At 36.5% G+C, this 18,079-nt stretch overlaps 2 protein-coding genes across 6 annotated transcripts in view; one reads left to right on the forward strand and one right to left on the reverse strand.

Annotated features, from left to right (window-relative positions):
* LOC110374646 (ecdysone-induced protein 74EF) overlaps positions 1–18,079 on the forward strand; it is a 188,987-nt gene that overhangs the window by 49,774 nt on the left and 121,134 nt on the right. For 3 of the 5 annotated variants that reach the window (XM_021332458.3, XM_021332461.3, XM_021332459.3), the window contains exon 3: positions 12,853–12,913. The gene's annotated coding sequence lies outside the window, so the exon portion shown is untranslated. Of the gene's footprint in view, positions 1–4,522; positions 4,542–12,744; positions 12,764–12,852; positions 12,914–18,079 lie in introns of those variants that run through there. The other 2 variants (XM_049842803.2, XM_049842804.2) reach the window with 2 other exon arrangements.
* LOC110374647 (U7 snRNA-associated Sm-like protein LSm11) overlaps positions 1–18,079 on the reverse strand; it is a 31,052-nt gene that overhangs the window by 4,349 nt on the left and 8,624 nt on the right. The window lies entirely within an intron of this gene.

An 18,079-nucleotide genomic window follows, 5' to 3' on the forward strand; every position in this document is an offset into this window, starting at 1 on the left:
AAGCGATATTGCTGGCGATTCTACGGAATCCACTGGCAGATGCGGCCGCCTACCGTTTATATGGAATGTTTGCGTGGCCGCGATAATTGTACCTAATGGACACTTTATGGAGCCGTTAGAAACAAAGTTTACTAAAAATATAACCGTCTGGAGTTAGTTGATCTCTCTGACTCCTTCTCTGATAGTAAAATTAATCATATTGCATTTTATTGCCCATGTGATGAATAGGCACTTTCATCTGCGCCCTGTCACAAGCCAATTATATTTGCAAGTTCATGATCGGACTATGTCATCGGTCCATCTGGTCGATGATCTACCTTACGGTCGTTGTCCCGAGCTTAGAGTCTGTATACTACAAACTACGCATAACTTCTAAATATAGATCCAAAGCCATTTTTCTGACGTCCATATGTTTACAAGTCACACGTTTGGGCTGCATGTTTTACTTTTCTAACGCATCGGAAAATTTTCTCATTGAAATGGTTCAAAACTCAATTATGCAAATGCGGCGACTTAGTTCATTATTCCGATCGTTTTTCCTTAAACATTACGTTCTATTACAATAGAGCTAACAGTAGGCATAATAACGCGGGGGTAACCACTGTAACTCGAACGGAAGGAAAAAGCTCTGGTTTCGTAAGCCGAAGGTTGCAGCCGTGAAGATGTGAGGCCGATCGCAATCAGGGATGCGCCGAATTTTCAGTAATTTATTACTTAGTGCTTTAATTTGGGTAATTATTTCTTAGTGGTTGCGCAATGGATTGTTTATAGCTTGATCTGAAGCGTTAAGAGGTATAAAAGGTCAAGCTTTAAGAGCATTATGGTTGTTAAGTCAAGGCTAACAGCAAAACTAATATTTATTGTGTACAGAGTTGTCCATCGAATTAATCCTAAATCTTGATAGGATTCTTCAGCGCTAATTGGAGTAGGTACCACAGCTCCTAATGATCAGTTTCTGCATACTATTCGTTGAAGTATGCAAAGCAAACATCTGTCCTATGGTAATGCAGTCCGAATGGACGTAACTTAGTGAAAGTGCACAAGATATGCGCTGCAGCACTTCTGTCGAGCTACGTTTCACCTCACACATGCATAGCTTCATCTCCATGTGGAATGATCATCAAATTATTTAAAGAAATTATATTTTGGCTAGCATAAAACGAAGGTTCTCGATATATTTCTTTTGAATCTTACTAACACTTTTACAACCAAGACCAATTTTCATAGGCGATGCTCAACTGTCAAAATCTACTTCGATTCCTTCTATTTAAATCTCTAGTTTCTGTTACCTAAGAACTACCTACATTATTCAGACATTGATGAAACAAAGACAATGTTTATTGACCATTTTCCTCGTTTAATCTGTAATTTCAATCATATCATCTACATAGAAATATATCATTTTAGTATTCATAACAATTTGGCACGAGCAGCAGATCAGATAAAATTAACATAAGCAATTAATCTAAACGGCTGTCATAGTTAAAATTATAGAAGAAAGTTTTGGCTGGAATTTGCATAGAAACTGAGTACCGTTACGAGAGCGATGCATTGAAAATTTAATAATCCCTGATTTATTGGCAGGGCATTATGAACGGTCAGTTAAGAAAGCTGGTGAAAAGATTCAATATGTATCTCTTTAAACTGATGTTATCTGAAGAATACTGCAGTTTGTTTTGTGGATGGCAATTGTAAGTTATGGAAGAAGACATGCTAATAAATTAGGATAAGAGTAGAGAAAATGATGACTGCCGTTTTTTGGCAGGAGGCAGAGAAACTACATTAGTTATGTATTGATTAAGGAAACTGAATTGCTTTCTAGCTTAGATTCATTTAAGAACCATTTCTCACTAAATCGTCTGATTTCAATTAAAGGTACGCCCAAGTCAAGTCCTCTAAAACAAAAATTGACCGTACGTTTAATTCTCTAATTCAAAAAAGCCATTACAACCAACTCCAGCTCCTTCAGCACCCGCAATAAAAACCCGAACCACATAATAATTACGAACCCACACATGTACAGTAAAAGCAATAACAAACAATAACTCATGCAGTGAATCGCCAATGAATATAATTATAGACTGGAGATAACCGACAGTTTTAGTGTGACTTAATTGATGTAACCGATGAATGTGCGTGCGTGTGTGTGAGTGAGATAATGTATTTATTGCTAACAATTGACGATAGACTGCAAGACGTTCGAAAGTTGTGTTTACGCGTGTCCTTTGTTTGTAATAGAAGGATTCATGAATGAAATTGGCAAACTAATTACTTCTCTGCAGTTATGCCTATCTGCAGTGAGTCTTTTTACAGTGATACATTCATCATATCTTTGGCTTTTACACCTGTTCTGGTGGCATTTTTGTCAATTCAAAGATATTCTCCGGAATATGCGCCGAATATCCAAGTCAATATTAAACAGACTAAGTTAGTAAATATTGTGCGACCTTGCCGCCAATACAATCGCGATATATCCTTGACTGCGACTCATCTAAGGCCAAAACACACGTACCAAAGTTCAATGACGTTTGCTTTTCGCTATTTATATAGGTCGCGCAACTTAAGGCTGCTTTTGTAATAATACTTGAAATAAGGTCGAACCTGATCTATATTCGGTATTGATAATTTCGACACATTTGGTAAGGGCAAATGCATTTTTGAATGCCATTTTGGTTATTTTTGTTTATGTCCTCAATGTTTATCTTATAAGAAAAATCTGGTAAAAATGCTGTATAAATATTATTTGTAACGGGATATCAAACGCCCACTAAAATGTCAAGCTCCATTCAGAATATGTCGTGTCTAATGGCTAGAAGAATGGCCGACCTTGAACGGTCTCCAAATATTCCGCCATCTCCCAAACCTGTGACCATTGACCGCTAGAGAAAGTAAACAGACACTTGTGCGACGTACGTGCGGCCTTGGGGAGGCCGTCTTTGACCGCACGCAACCAAAACAGGGCTCTACAACTTGAGGAATTAAGTCCAAGTTTGTCCATCACTTATTTGGCAGTTGAAAAAAAATGTGGTGGTACAGCATTGGAAATGGGACCTTACGTAGCGGCAGATAGAGTACATGTTTGGGTATTAGGTGGCGGTGCTGTATCTATTGCGGCAGAGGCAGGCAGTAGGTACCCCCACGACGTCGCAGTGAAAGTGAGCGGTGACGCTGCACGCGGAAGCGTAGCGCGGCAGCTAAGGTGAAGGTATGATAATGTGATTAGTATTTACTCGCATGCCTCGTTCAGGTAATACTGGATAATAAAACTGTTTATTTATAGACGTGTGGACGTTCGAGTTGCACTAGGTTGTGGTCGCGTTTTGACAGCTAAGAAAGTGGTTCTGCAAGTGCGGGTTCCGATTCTGAATGATGCATTTGACACACGTCGCTGCTATGCACTGGTATTACTTGGTTATTAGCAGAGCTCTTCAAAGTTGTTAGACAACATTTCAGGAAGGCTTTCCAAAATTGGATCTCAAAAAGTAATCTATTTTTAAATCACATAGCCATAAAACCACAATACATATGTATCTGTCGATATCCGGAATGAAACCAGTTCTAAGTATTAAAAATGTGATTGACTGATACGCATAGCGGATATCCCCTTTTCAAGGTCAGTGTCAAAGCCGAAATCAAACGTCAAAGAACTGTTGCTTTTCCAAACGCAACCGGACGCTGTGATGTAATTATAACGAGCTGCAAGAAAAAACTTCAAGTAATTTAGGTTATTATAGGCGTTTTATTTTGATAATACATGTAAACATAACGTTCTTTGTAAACTGAGGCATAACGGTATTTTTCAAATTTTACTTTACTAATTTTCTGCCTTTCAATTTCTCTCGAAGATCTGTTAACAGAGCTGCATATATTAGTGGTGCAATTATTAGGAAACAGTCAGCATTTATGAGCATCTCACAAAGAAGTTTACATTTCAATACTCACTTCACAGTTAGTTGTGAGCGCGTAAGACTCATCACTGCCGTCAATAGCGACAACACGACAACGTAACATCTCGTAAGCATTTCTTTCGTAACTTTCTTTTTATTCATAGCTGTTTAAAGTTTTTTCCACAAATGCTCGTCATCTTTTTAAATGGTAAAAAAATGCTATTAACTTCATTGTGCATTACCATGTTTATAATCGTATAGGATAGTAATAGTGGCAAAAAACTACCGTAGTTAGATTTATTTAAAGAAACAACCTAAAAAACACCGTGTTTCAGTCTCAAAATTTCTCAAAATACGATGAGAAGAATCTTCAGTAATTTCTATCCAATCCCACGACCTATCGTAACTTGTCAAAAACCGCGAAAGTCTCAAAAGGCGGTCGTGTCTCGTTGCGCAAACGCTCCAGATCCGGCACTCTCGATTTCGGCGCGAGCGCAGCCGCCACGGTCACGGGCACCTGACGCCCGTGTTTTTGTTTCGTTCGGCATAATTCGACGTTATGACGTCATGTCACAGTGGTCACCTGCCTTTATTTGTGATTGTTTGATTTTGTGATGTGCCTGTTCAGTGAATTGGATTGCTTTCGCTTTTAAGGTGACGTACCATATTTTTTTTATTTGTTTGGTAATTATGGCATCGAGGCAGATGGTTCATACCATATCAAGGAACACTCGTAGCTCGTGAAGCTAAATTATATCTTAATAACTACAAACTCAAATCAATCATAAAGTTAATTTATAATGAAAAAAATACTGCAATACCAGTCTGAGGCCGTGACTTCCGTGTTTTTTTCATTCGTTTCGGGACCTTCGCGTGAAAAATAAAACAATGCTTGGTACAGTCTGTGCATTGAGCCGCGGTGTTCACGTGACGATGATTTCTTTCGACGTTCACGCTTCACGGAGCTGCGTGAACAAGCAAAAACTCAATCAAGATCATTTAAATTTTACTTTGATGGCAATGGACGGCTGACACTAAAAAGTCGTTAAACACTGATTTTCACAGCTATCGATATGCATCATAAACCGATTCTGCAGACCGGCGATTCGATTATCAGTTCATCGAAACATTGATTTAGATCCGTGACTTTTAATTCAAGACCATGGCCATGATAAGTTGACCTTATTAGTCTAAAAAGATTATTGGACATTAGACAAAATAGAAGCAACGATTATAAAATATGATTATTAATTGACTCATTTTATTATCTAACTAGCTTCTGCCCGCGACTTCGTACGCGGATCCTGTCCCTTATGCCAGCGACTACGGGGTCAGCAAAATCAAAGATCTAAATAGTCTGATATTGAATTTTAAGGGACCGAAGAGAAACGTTCTATATACTTCATTTTTGTACTTTAACAGCAAAAGCACAGCAGACTAAACAAAATGCTGAGAACTGAACCGCAATAGACGTGACCATAGGGATAAAAGTAGTGATTCTAATTAGTCCGCATTTGTGTGTGGCAAAAATATTACACAAGTATTATTACGTAAAAAAACATTAAATAGATGACAAAGTCGTGGTGACTTAGTGGAAGTCATGGTGGTTTAGTGGGTAGAGAACCAATCTCTCAAGTATGAGCGTACGTCTTTGATTCCAGGTCTGGCAAGTGCCTGCCAATGCAACTTTTCTAAGTTCATATGTACTTTCTACGTATATTTTGGATACCAATGACCGTCATTTGGAGGGATGTTAAACTGTAGGTTCCGGCTGTCATTGAACATTCTTGGCATTCTATAGTCCCGAGGTCTGGAAGAGACATACAATATAATAATGAGATATAACGCAACAAAGTCGGAGTGGGGGCTCGTGACGCCACGTCTAGGTATGTAAAATTTTTACTAAGCAGTGAATTCAAGCGTTGTTGTATCTTTGTTATTATTTGTTTGTGAGAGAGAAGAAAAATACGTGTCTAAAAACGGACTAATTACTTTTTGATTCACCATACCTATTTCATAATGTTCATTTCTATTCATTTCAAGTGTAGTATTGCTCCTGAAGTTCCACATCAGGTGTTCCAGATTTTCGATGTTTATACGTCAATAGAGAGTACATCAGATTGAACCACTTTTGCTAAAACGTCATATCTTCATATGCTATAGTCTAGCTGGGCTCCTGGAGTTCCACATCAGGTGTAGGTGTGGTTCAATTTTTATAAGTCAACAGAGAGTGCTTATCAGATTGAACAACTTTTGCTAAAACGTCATACCTCTATATGCTATAGTCTAGCTGGGCCCCTGGAGTTCCACATCAGGTGTTTTAGATATTCAATTTGTGTAAGTCAATAGAAAGTGCTTATCAAATTGAACAACTTTTGCTAAAACGTCATACCTGTATATGGTATAGAGAAGCTGGGCTCTTGGGGTTCCACATCAGGTGTTCCAGATCTTAAAATTTATTATCTCATCTGAAAATGCTCATCACATGAAACAATTTTTGCCATGGCACCATTGTTGTATCTCTAATAGTTTTGTTGGTCTGTAGGAGTTCTGCATCAGGTCTTCAAGTTTCGAAGATAAATTATAGCCTATATGTTGACCAGGCTTAATACTGATACAACAAAGAAAAAATCATTGAAATCCGTTCAGTAGTTCGGAAGATTAGCGTGTACAAATCTAAGAAGATGTATACAAACTTTCATCCCCTATTTTATCCCCTTAGGGATAGAAATTATCAAAATCCTTTCTTAAGGGTTGCCTACGCCATAGTAGCTTTATGCATGCAAAGTCTCAGTCCGATCGGTTTAAAATTGACAAAGTTTCATACAAACTTTCATCCCCTATTTTATCCCCTTGGGGGTAGAATTGATCAAAATCCTTTCTTAGCGGATGCCTACGTCATAACATCTACCTGCATGCCAAATTTCAGCCCGATCCGTCCAGTGGTTTCAGCTGTGCGTTGATAGATCACTATGTCAGTCAGTCACCTTTGAGTTTTATATATTTAGATATATTCAGATTTGACAGACAAGCTTTGATACCGTTTTGAAGATACTGGTAGGTGTAGAAGATACTACCGTCTTTCTGGAATAAAAACGTTTAAATAGAACCTCATTTTAGATGTTGTTTAACAAGCAGTCAACCGCAGACCGTCAAAAAATTGCATTGTAGACGAGTGAGGAAGGAAAACAAGAGCCGGACATTCAGCCGTGCATAAAGATCCCGTCGAAAAAATACCGGAATCATTCTAGCGACCTTCCTCGACACTGCACAAGGCCAGCCCTTTATCGAATGATAAAAAAGAACATACAAACAAGATGATAACAACGTCTCAAGGTCGCGGCCCTACTCACTGGGTAAAGGTCGAGGTGTATTTGTTTTTTATTTGGATAAGAATAGCCTGGAGTTTTTTTCCGTGATTCCTCCTCACCTTGTTTGTATGTGGTTAACTGGATTATGTGTGGTAGGTCTATTTGCTGTAGGGCACAGTCTCATAAAATTCGTGATTCAGTAAAATGTTATGCAGTTAAGGATTTATCGCGCATGATATCGTAGCTGCGTACCACACTAGGGACATATGTATAATCAGCGTTGGAATTCCACAAAGTGCTATATACAGTCATGGACACATAATTAAAGACACTGTTGGAATCTTAAATTGCTGCCGCATTTCATCTGTATTTCTTTTTTCTGATTGCTACTGGAACTTTATTTTCAATTTTAAAATATTTAAGAGGGTATTGTGAAATATTAAAACTAAAGACTATCTTCAGTGATCCTTCGCGACAAGTTTTTTTCGCTTTATCCGAATCTCGAGCGGTATGAACCATAACGTGGCCTGGCCATATAATTAAAGACACTCCATTTGCTCAGAGGAAGAAATGCAAATTATTAATATTATTGATTATACTTTTCTATAACAACATTCACTACACTGTAACTAAGCATACTAATGAGTACTAATATTTGGTTTATTTCCTTTTACCTCAATGACAGCACGACATCCCTAAGCGTGCAATCGGTCAGTTTTGTTTTAAGTCGCTACGGGAATTTTCTTCCATGCTTCATAAAAATCTGTGTAAAATTGATCAATGTTTCATGTATGACTTATCGCCATTGTGTTTTCTGGCCGATCACTAGTATTTTTTCTATTAAATTTGCGATGGGCCAAACCAAAACCGTCATAAGTTGCTCGATCAAAGAGTCCGTTTTACTACTCTTACAGTGTTTTTCAGAACTTTTCTAATTTGGAAAGCGCTAAGGACCGGTAAATTATGCTTAGCATATAACAAAATACTATTTCTAAAATATTATAGTACTTGAATTCGCCTATTTTTAATAATATCTTTCTAAAAGATCACCACACCAAGTAATGGAGAGAAGCCCCACACTATTACTTTTTCGCCTCCTATGTTTGAGAACTTTCTTAGTGTATTTCGGTTCCATCTCATGTTTTGGAGGCGACTAATTTCGATACATTATTTTAGAATTATTCGTATCCCTTTGTTTAATGAGAAAAAAAAAACATTTTTGAACACTTGTTAACTGCAACTTTCACATTTGATAGAAATAGCCAATTACAATATGGACACGCGGTGCTTTTCCAAAAGTAACATCTTCCGATACCCATGCCTTACAGCTTTTCCCGACCCGGTTGTAGTCTAAAAGTTCTGCAGACACAATTGTCGTCCTTTTAGCATCAGGTGACTCCCAAAAAAACCAGTACCGAATCATGTAAATGGTTCACTATTTGCCTATAGCACCGCCTTTAAGTCTGTTTGCCGACAAGTTTTCCTTGGGGTCGGTTTTGAGTTGTTCTCAAACCATGCCTTTTTTAGTGCCATTGATAAGAAATCTTTAATAATAAATTTATTACCATGTCCTTACTACAGATCAAGTGGTATGAATAAATCCGTATGTCAAAATATAATATTAAAAAGCCTAAAACATATTACTTACCAGAATTTTTTGTTCTAGTCTTATTGATAGGACTAAAATGAAAATTTTTAATGAAATAAACCTAAATTATTACCTAATTCGAGTTTTCATAAGTATTTTATTCACTTCTAAAAAAATTATGGCAACTATTTGTATCTTTCGTTTTTTTTCTTAACTGGGCTTTAACTGTCTTTAATTAGCTGACCAGCCAAGTATCAGCTACAAAAGTTAGTGTTCATTTCCCATAGAGGTTTATATCTAAAGTATTAAAGAAAGAAAATATTTTTTGTCCTTAATTTAAAGAACACAATGTAATGTTTGTTTTAATAATTATTACACTACAGTTTATACCGTGTTTAAGCTCATGTCAGTACCATAACTATTTATTTCACTTCGAGTGGGGGGGTGTCTTTAATTATGTGTCCATGACTGTAAATCGCATCAATTAGGCTGAAGTAAGTTAACTATCATAGATATTTCAAGAAAACAGCTAGCACTCTTTTATAACATCATAAAAATTCCCATAACTGTCTCTGAAGATCTCCTCAAAAAAAATCCACGACCATAAAAGGTCAATCAAACAAAGGCCATACAATGCTCAAGACCACCGCCACTCATTAGGGTCACAGCCAGGATACAAAAAAACTACGATTATCAAAATTCTGAGTTTTACCAAATTGCTGACATCCGCGTGTCCTTGCAGAAAGCACGAACAAATGCATTATAATTGTATATGCATGAAAAGTTATTTCGATATAGGAAGTGTTCAGATAATAGGAACTAATTAATGTAGTGGTTTATTGAAATGCTCTTTATAAGATTTGCTTGAGGCTACACTTTGTTGGACGGTGAAGGCTTTCAAGGAATTGTACCAAAAGTATAGCTGTTGGTTAGATGAATGCATTTTATGGCTTAAGACAAACTTTTAAGATCCGTTCTAGAACAATTCACAGTAAGAGATGTCAACTTAAACCTCAAACTATCTGAAAAATGGTTCTAGTGAAGTCTATGCTGATGAGAAGATCGGAGAGTACAGATATAGACGGATATATCTTAGAACGATGAATTTTTATGTATATGTATGTAATATATATATGTATGTAGGTAGATGTTTTCATTTATGTAGTTTACGTAGTTTTAGGTCGGTCTGTGTGTATCAAGACTAAAAACAAAACGCTGCGCTGCAAGCGATGCAGCGATTCCTTCAGATTACAGCGCTTTACAGCGGAAATATAAAAGGAAAAAAACATTTTAAGAGACGAATTGTGCAGCAAGATTAATGCAACAAATAAATTAACATTTCTTTATACATAATACATTTCCGGTTGATATTTTTCCAAAGGTTACGCAGAAGGTCCTCCTCGAAATATTGTTATTTTTGGATAACTGAACCAAGTGACCTCAATAAATATAATTGATAAGTGAGTTATATTATTTTGATTAACCGTAAATAATGTTGTTATAGGTGCGAAATTTCCGCATTTTTAATTAACATTTAGTTCGTGCACGAATAAAAATTACTTACTTAAATTATAACCTTGCATTACCTTTATAACCATATAAAAACTTTATTAATATATTTTGGTATTAAAACTATGTTTGGAATATATCAAGAACATGGTAGTATCCCGTCTATGGCAATGCAAGCTAATGTATTTAGGAAGTGCTAGAATTTATGCTAATTGCTCATAGTGGCCTCTGTTTTAATTTAGTAAATTCAAGACCAACTTTTGTTTACAACAACTGGCAAATTAATACGCAACAATTTTTATAAAAGGCAATTACGAGCATCATAGATTACTTTAACTACAAGTAAGTACATTTAAGTTATTGAAACATGCACTTGGGCACACTTTACAATTAATTATGCAACTGAGAACCAATAACATAATTATCGGGATACACACACAGGCACGAATGCGTTTTATCGTAATCAAAACAATATTATCGTAGAAGTGCATAGAGCAGGAAGCATGCGCAGGCGCCGGCCATGACAGCTGCCGCGAGGTCGCACCAACGTAATTGTGACGCGTTTTGCGTAACAATAGTTTTGTTCTGCAGTTGCCGCTTGATTGGCCGTCAAACGATGATTGATTAGGAAAATTGCTTTACATAAATATTGAATTAATTCAAAAAAATGGCGGCATGATTGTTTTATTGTTTCATGTCGTAAAGCAATAAACGCCGCATTATTTCTTATTAACAAAGCATCTTTGTGAATGTTAGTATTAAGAAAGATGATACTTTATGTGCAGTTAACTGTTAATTACATCTATCTTACTCACGCTTTACAAAAGACAATTAAATAACAACTAACTAATAAGTTAAAATGTAAAAATTTAATCTGAATGAGCAGTCTTCACAAGTTGTTGCACAATCTTTTGATACAAGCACAGTTTTCTCGTTTTCTGACATTAGTCAGCTCTTAAATCTCACAGTCATACATTGTGATGCTTAACTTTCACATAAGGTGTTATGCGCAAGATGCAAATCGCACCAATCACAGATGACTCAGCAAATTCATGTACGAACACGTTTCTAGGTATTTCGCTTGTAAGCTTAGAACTTTACCGTACAGAGAGCCATTAGAATAGCCTATAAAAGACTCATAAAATACGCGGTAGCAATAAAACTCATTATTACATACAAATTCTTGCCATACTGATTAGAAGTCATCAGTGTGCATAATACTTGCATTACAGGTGAGTAAAAGTTACGTAAAGCATCTGAGGTAAAATACGTAAGTGCACACATTCCTACCTTGGGCAAGACCTTTTGAAAGTTACCTAAAACGCTATAAGAGCTCTTAGCACTTGTTGTTTATGAAGATTCAACGACATTGCATAACGTCGTCCGGTCACAGCTGAGTGCTAATACAAATAAGGTGACGAACTTGGTTGAAGCGACGATGCCGTAACACCCTGTAGATCTAGTCGAGCTAAATGTAAGGCTGATACATCTTAAAAACTGCAAAGGCCAAAGTTGAATAAGTTCTCTTTAAAAATATAAGGAAAATGACCGCAAGAAACTACAACGGAGTCCTAAAGTTTATCTACGGATAAAATTACTTCTCTCATTTACAGTAAGTCAGCTCAGACTCTGCTGTAATTGTTGGGGAAAGCCACTATGCAAGCAAAGGTCGAGTTGCATCCTCAGGTCACTTAGAATTACTACGATAGGACCTTTGCATATTCAATCCGAGACTGAATTTGCATCAATCTTGCAGCGCGGCGAAAGTAATGGATTAGAAAGACAATAGGTTTATCAATCATGTAGCCTATTAGTCCTACGTTGTTCGCAAATGTTCGGCGAAGCTTTACATCTATTAAACTGAACACATCATCGGTCTTTGTCTCTGCGTGCATATTGCAGTTGCAACCGCAACGCATGTGCGTGGGAAGATGAAACGCATTATGTATGAGCTATTAGTGAGCTTGTTTTTCTATTATCATAGCTTTAATTTAATTAATTCGAGGAAGTCGATGTTATGTTGCGGTTAATTTGCTTTAAGGATATCGGTATTATTGTTTCAGCATGTTTTTTTATCAGCAACTAGTTGTCGATAGAACAGGATAACAGAAATACAGTGTAAAATGTTTAACTTTATTGGTGTATAAAATAAGTAAGTGTCATGTAGTATGCGAAGTGTACCTCCGTCACCGTCGGCGGTCGAGCGGCGACTGCGCTTCGAGTGCGCCTCGGCCGTCGACAGGCGGAAGCGTGCGCGCGCGCACCCGCGCAAGGCTACGCTCATGACCTCGCACCGTCTTTGTCTAGCGCTATCTAGCGTCTGTTTACCCGCGAGGCCGAATGCATCATACCTTTGCTAGGCGCGTACTTGAAAACTAAATGATTATTGAAACCATAAATTTATCGTTAGGGTGTACGTTTCTTTTTGAAGAGAACCTTGTAGATAAATTGAGTGATAATGAATCGAGGTACGAGGAGTCTCTGCCGCGGCGTTCCGTTTCACGTACTCGTATTGTTTGTTTAACATTATTTATTTATATTTCTGTTATATTTTCAGATATGGCGCGATATAAGTGACCGCATCAACTGTATGATCGAGTGGGAGCTGTTAGTCAGATGTAAGTTGAAAATATTGAAATGCTTATTGATCATACAGGAACTGAAGTTATCGTACAGCCTAGATTAAGTTAAAACGGAACCTAGAGATGGAAAATTAATGAGCAGTTAAACTTTTATCTGGTGATGATTAAACAAGAGATAAAACGAATATCATTCATTCATTCATATCTAACAGTTCTTTAAATTGTCGTTATATTAACTGATTTTTCTAGGCCAAATTATCATCGCACATATAAATTTTGTTAAATTTTCGAGGCATCGATCACAGCAAAACGTTCGCTAACGACTTTTTGATGACAGAAGCTCATTTATCAACGTTTTTTCTGTTTGCCGTGACGTTTGTCAAGAATCTGTTAAATTGATGCCAATAGATAAAAATTTAATTTGATTATTTATTTTAAATGTTCCTACTGTTTTAAAGAATGACTAATAGTGGAAAGCTTATTCTGACCATGAGAAGTTTGGTAGTGACCTTAAACGTTTTCGATAACTATTACAGACCTTTAAAGTTAAGGGATGTGTCTTATCTTAAAGTGAAGTCTTACAACCTTTTCAACTTACAAATAAAGTTCACCCTTTTATGTTAATTAAAGCATCATATAGACCATTTCTTCCTAATTAATGTAGTAGCAAAGTAGAGAAAATAAAAGTAGCCCAATAGACGCTTAAGGAAATTCCTCCATTTCATTTCATTTTTTTCGTTTACCCGTAACTAGCGCATTTCACTACCATTTTGGATACCTCTAACAGGAAAACAAAGAACCTCCTCCACACTGAAAAACGCTTATTTTCCTACACATTTAGTAGTCTTAAAACCCAGTGGTTGGCTGCACTGCGGAGGTTTTTTTAACCTCACTTCGAATGTTGGCGACCTTGTCATTGCCCACAATTCGGGGTGAACAGCTAACGAGTAGCGACGGCAGAACAACACTCATTATTACTGAGATAAAATCACTAAATATTTTTTGAGAGATAAATTGGGGAAGTATATTTTTATTGGGACTGACTTTAAGTGATGTTTCGCTAATCACTTAACTTTTATTCTTTAAGACTTTTTGAATTTGGGGAGTAAGATTTTTAACCGACTTAAAAAAAAAGTTTTTCAGTTTGATCTGTTTGTTAAGTAAGTTTTAATATTATGATACCATCTTCACCAATGGCTATTACAATGTATTATTTAATATAATTTTCTTTAGTACTACCTACAATTAATGACAAAATATACAACCTTAACCACTAACAAAAAAAGCGAATAAACACACTTCCTACATAATTTTTCCTAGATAATGTGTTAGTAAAGTTAGTCGATGTATATTCTAAGCGTTTAATATGCATTTGCATATTTATGCCTATAACAATATCTTCCGCGTTGGTAATAATGCTTGTTTATCAAAATGTTAGCCGTTATCCTTCAAATAAATTCAACTTCATCACTTAAGTGTAACTAAGTTATATTAGCATGTAATCTTATTATGTATGCCTACCTTAGCTTTTAATAAATTAATTGTAAAAAACGTAGAAATGCATTGACGACCTCCATTTTTGATTTTTTATACACAGTTCATCATCGATCAGGTACAGACTATATAAACAAACAAATTCACCCATCTAGTGCAATAATTTCCCCATAAGTGATTGATTTGCAATTATGTGTTTGCTAAAAATTAATTTGAAAAAGAAACCGTTTTTTTTAGTAGCAAGCCCAATTGTTAGTTATCGGAAACTTAATAATTAAACAGTTCAATTTAATTTCATAGTTTAAATAATTATCGATCTACAATATAACGTATAACAATAGATAAAATCAACGCAATCATCAAGTTTCAGGAAAAAAAACATTAGTAATATTTCCTGTTCACTTAGAACCATGAACGTTGTCTTTGATAAGCCTATTGAACATATAAACGAACATAATTGTTATTGATTGTCCTATTAATAGATATCGTGTCAGACCCTAAACTTTTAAACCTTCGAGTTGTAATAGTTTGACCTCCATCATAGATCTGCTTCAGACATCAGAATTTCACGTATTCGGTTCGAAAAGTATGGATATTTATAGCATTCAATATAGGCAATCGTCTCATGTATTAGTTAGCCATATAAGCCAGTGCTTTAAATAAACAACGAGATTAATCCCAATAAAAAACTGCACCAAAAACGATGACGAATATAGGCGCGCATGCTCACGCCTTTCATGGCAACGCCTCTAACTGACCAATCAATTGAAGTGTTGCCTTCAAGGCGAGCAACACCGAAATCGAATAATGACAGATAAATGTCTTAAATATATGTGTACTAGGAAGTATCGTGCCCGATTCGTCCTAGCAAGCCCTTGTTAACAGCACGCACACACGTGCAAGTGTACAGACACGCGTGCACACAAGCGCACGGCACGCACACAAGCACACAAAAATGGCCATGAGATAACTGACATCACAGCAAGGTCCCGACACTCGGTACAGCCAACCAAACAATTTTACGTTACTAAAAATATTTAAAATAATAATGCAAAATTCCTGTAAGGTAACTTAATGACGTCATCACCGTCTCTGTTTACTATTCAACCCTGAACTTTTGGAGACGCTAAAAATGTTCGTTTTAGTACCGCAAAATGAGGTAAAATATTCATTTTACGATCGTTATAATATTTAAATAAAATGACGTTTGTTTTTACAACAATTAACCTTGGCAAACGAATTTATCTGCGGTGCATCTAAATGATGTCGTAAATATATCCACCGAAAGTTTAAAAAAATACGCTACTTTACAAGTAAAAATCTTAAACTCAACTACTGTCAGAACTAAACTTTATAAACATTTGTCACCCATAAACGAACACAAATCATTTTATGTCTTTTTAACCATAGTTTTTTTCTTAACCGGATTTTAGGCGTTCTCTTTCAGTAAATTCAGTGGTAACAGACAAAAAACTGCTAAAGAACCATTTTTTCCTATTCAAACCATGAGATATCTTGAGGGGTTTTTCTCCTTGGAACAGTGCAACTAGCTTGACGTTTCGAAAGAGCTCTTATAGGTATGTTAGAACTATTTTTGAGTTTGTTTTATACCAAGAGGTATTGGGTTGCCCGGGTAACTGGGTTGAGGAGGTCAGGTAAGCAGTCGCTCCTTGTAAAGCACTGGTACACATCTACATCTGATTAGATTCGAAGCCGACCCCAACATAGTTAAGAAAAGGCTTGGAGGATGATGACCGGTGGAAAAATATTTATACCGGTGAAAAATTTGGGTGCAGTTGTTGCTTAAGTTGCTATCGGTATGACCACGTGCATCAGGCATGCTGCGTAACATATAGTAATGGCAGTGTTTGTATCGGCGCCGGCCTTCGACGAGCCGATCGCAGATGAATATTTTTAACATAGGGCCCACGCGACATAACGCATACCACCGTACCTGCATACACTTGAACCGAATTTGATAGTGGTTGACACTGAACAAGTAGATCAGGTGACCGACAGATATTTAGAAGAATTAAGAAATGCTATTGATGATAGATTTCGGTGAGGTAACAATATTGTCAAGTAACTGAAGTTGATATTAGCATAAAGTTTGCAAGCTATCTGTTGCTGCTTAGGCAGAAATTCTAAAGACACAGATAAGATATTATCACTGATTTAAAATTGTTTTATCTATTATTTCAGTAATATTGAAAATAAACAACAAAGGGTTATTTAAAGTAATCAAGTAATTAGTATTCAAGGTAACAAGGGCTCAAAGCGATGATTACGGTTTGTCCGCTTGTATTTTGTATAAGGAAACGAATGTTTACAACACTACTGTATCTGAATATATTTACTGAAGGCCTTCAAGGGCCGCGGGCTATGTAATCACTATAATTAACTAGAACACAACATTTTCCAGTTTCTCAGTAAAAATGTTTATGAAAAATTCAACATTTTTGAAAATAATTTACAAAACTCTGATTCATTGCGCATGATTCAAATACAGAAAGATAAATGACTCACATAATAACTGCAGATGAATCAATACATTATAATTTTTCAAAAGAGAAAAAAATAGCATCGAGCTCCGAATTTATTTGCGTCCAGTACGCCAGACGCCACGCATTGCACCGCACCAATAATAGAAACTTGCAAATCGCGTTGCGCAGACGCCGGCCGGACGGACGGCCTGCAAGGCTCTTCCTAGACGACGGTGAGTCAGCACGGTGCACTTCTAGAACATCAACGTGCCCTACTGAAACCATATTCGCTCCTGCTATTAATTTCGCCAAGATACTAGATAGCCGACTATGTTGGGGATATCCGGATCGCATACGGTAAATACATAAAGGGATATCGACCATGAAATCATGAACTTATCCTTGTTGGCCATAAGTATTTGAAATTGCCAGCATCATATTTCAAAACGATCTTGAGTTTTCTTCAGGTCTAATTAAACTTACACCTCAAAAGGTCAATAACTAAGTTCTAATTTACGATGACTAAATTCACTTGTATTAGTGAAGTTAACATGAAGCGAGCTAATTTAAATCGAATGCAAATTAATGAGCCGTAGGAGCCAAGGCGACCGGTGTAACTTGGGCTCAACAATACGTGTGTACTTTGTTCTAGGATGCCCTTGCGGTGTTGAAATTGCGTATAATTTACACGTGGCTACAACTGTATCGAAATGATGTATGTAAGTTGTAGGGGTCTTTGTGAAGGACCACAAATAGCAAGTAAAATATGGCAAACATTTCCCGTTTTTATATGACAATTGCTTGCACCAATGTTAAGTAGCAAATGAAGGAAGATATTAAATTACCATCGAAATTCATCTTCCGGGCCTTTTTCCCAAATATGTTGGGGTCGGCTAGCTGTGTACCAGTGTTTAACAAAACAATATGCACATTTTTTTAGATTTCCATCGAAATCATGTACATATATTCCACCATTCAGGCTTTATCCTGTCTAAAACTCATGACCTTTCGTAGTTTTTACCTACCAGCAAATTCATTTTTTTAAATACGACAGATCTATGTGGGCCAAAATCTTATCTACTTAGTTTAGCCACAGTTCCAGATAGAGTTAACGAACTCATAGACCTATGTATATAATTTTACACATGGATGGTAACAATGCACCTGGTGTTGACATAACCGTAGCCTGCGACTTTACTTGTTTGTTGAAGAAAGTAGAGCACCT

This window comes from Helicoverpa armigera, chromosome 5, assembly GCF_030705265.1.
Source record: "Helicoverpa armigera isolate CAAS_96S chromosome 5, ASM3070526v1, whole genome shotgun sequence".
NCBI lineage: Eukaryota > Metazoa > Arthropoda > Insecta > Lepidoptera > Noctuidae > Helicoverpa > Helicoverpa armigera.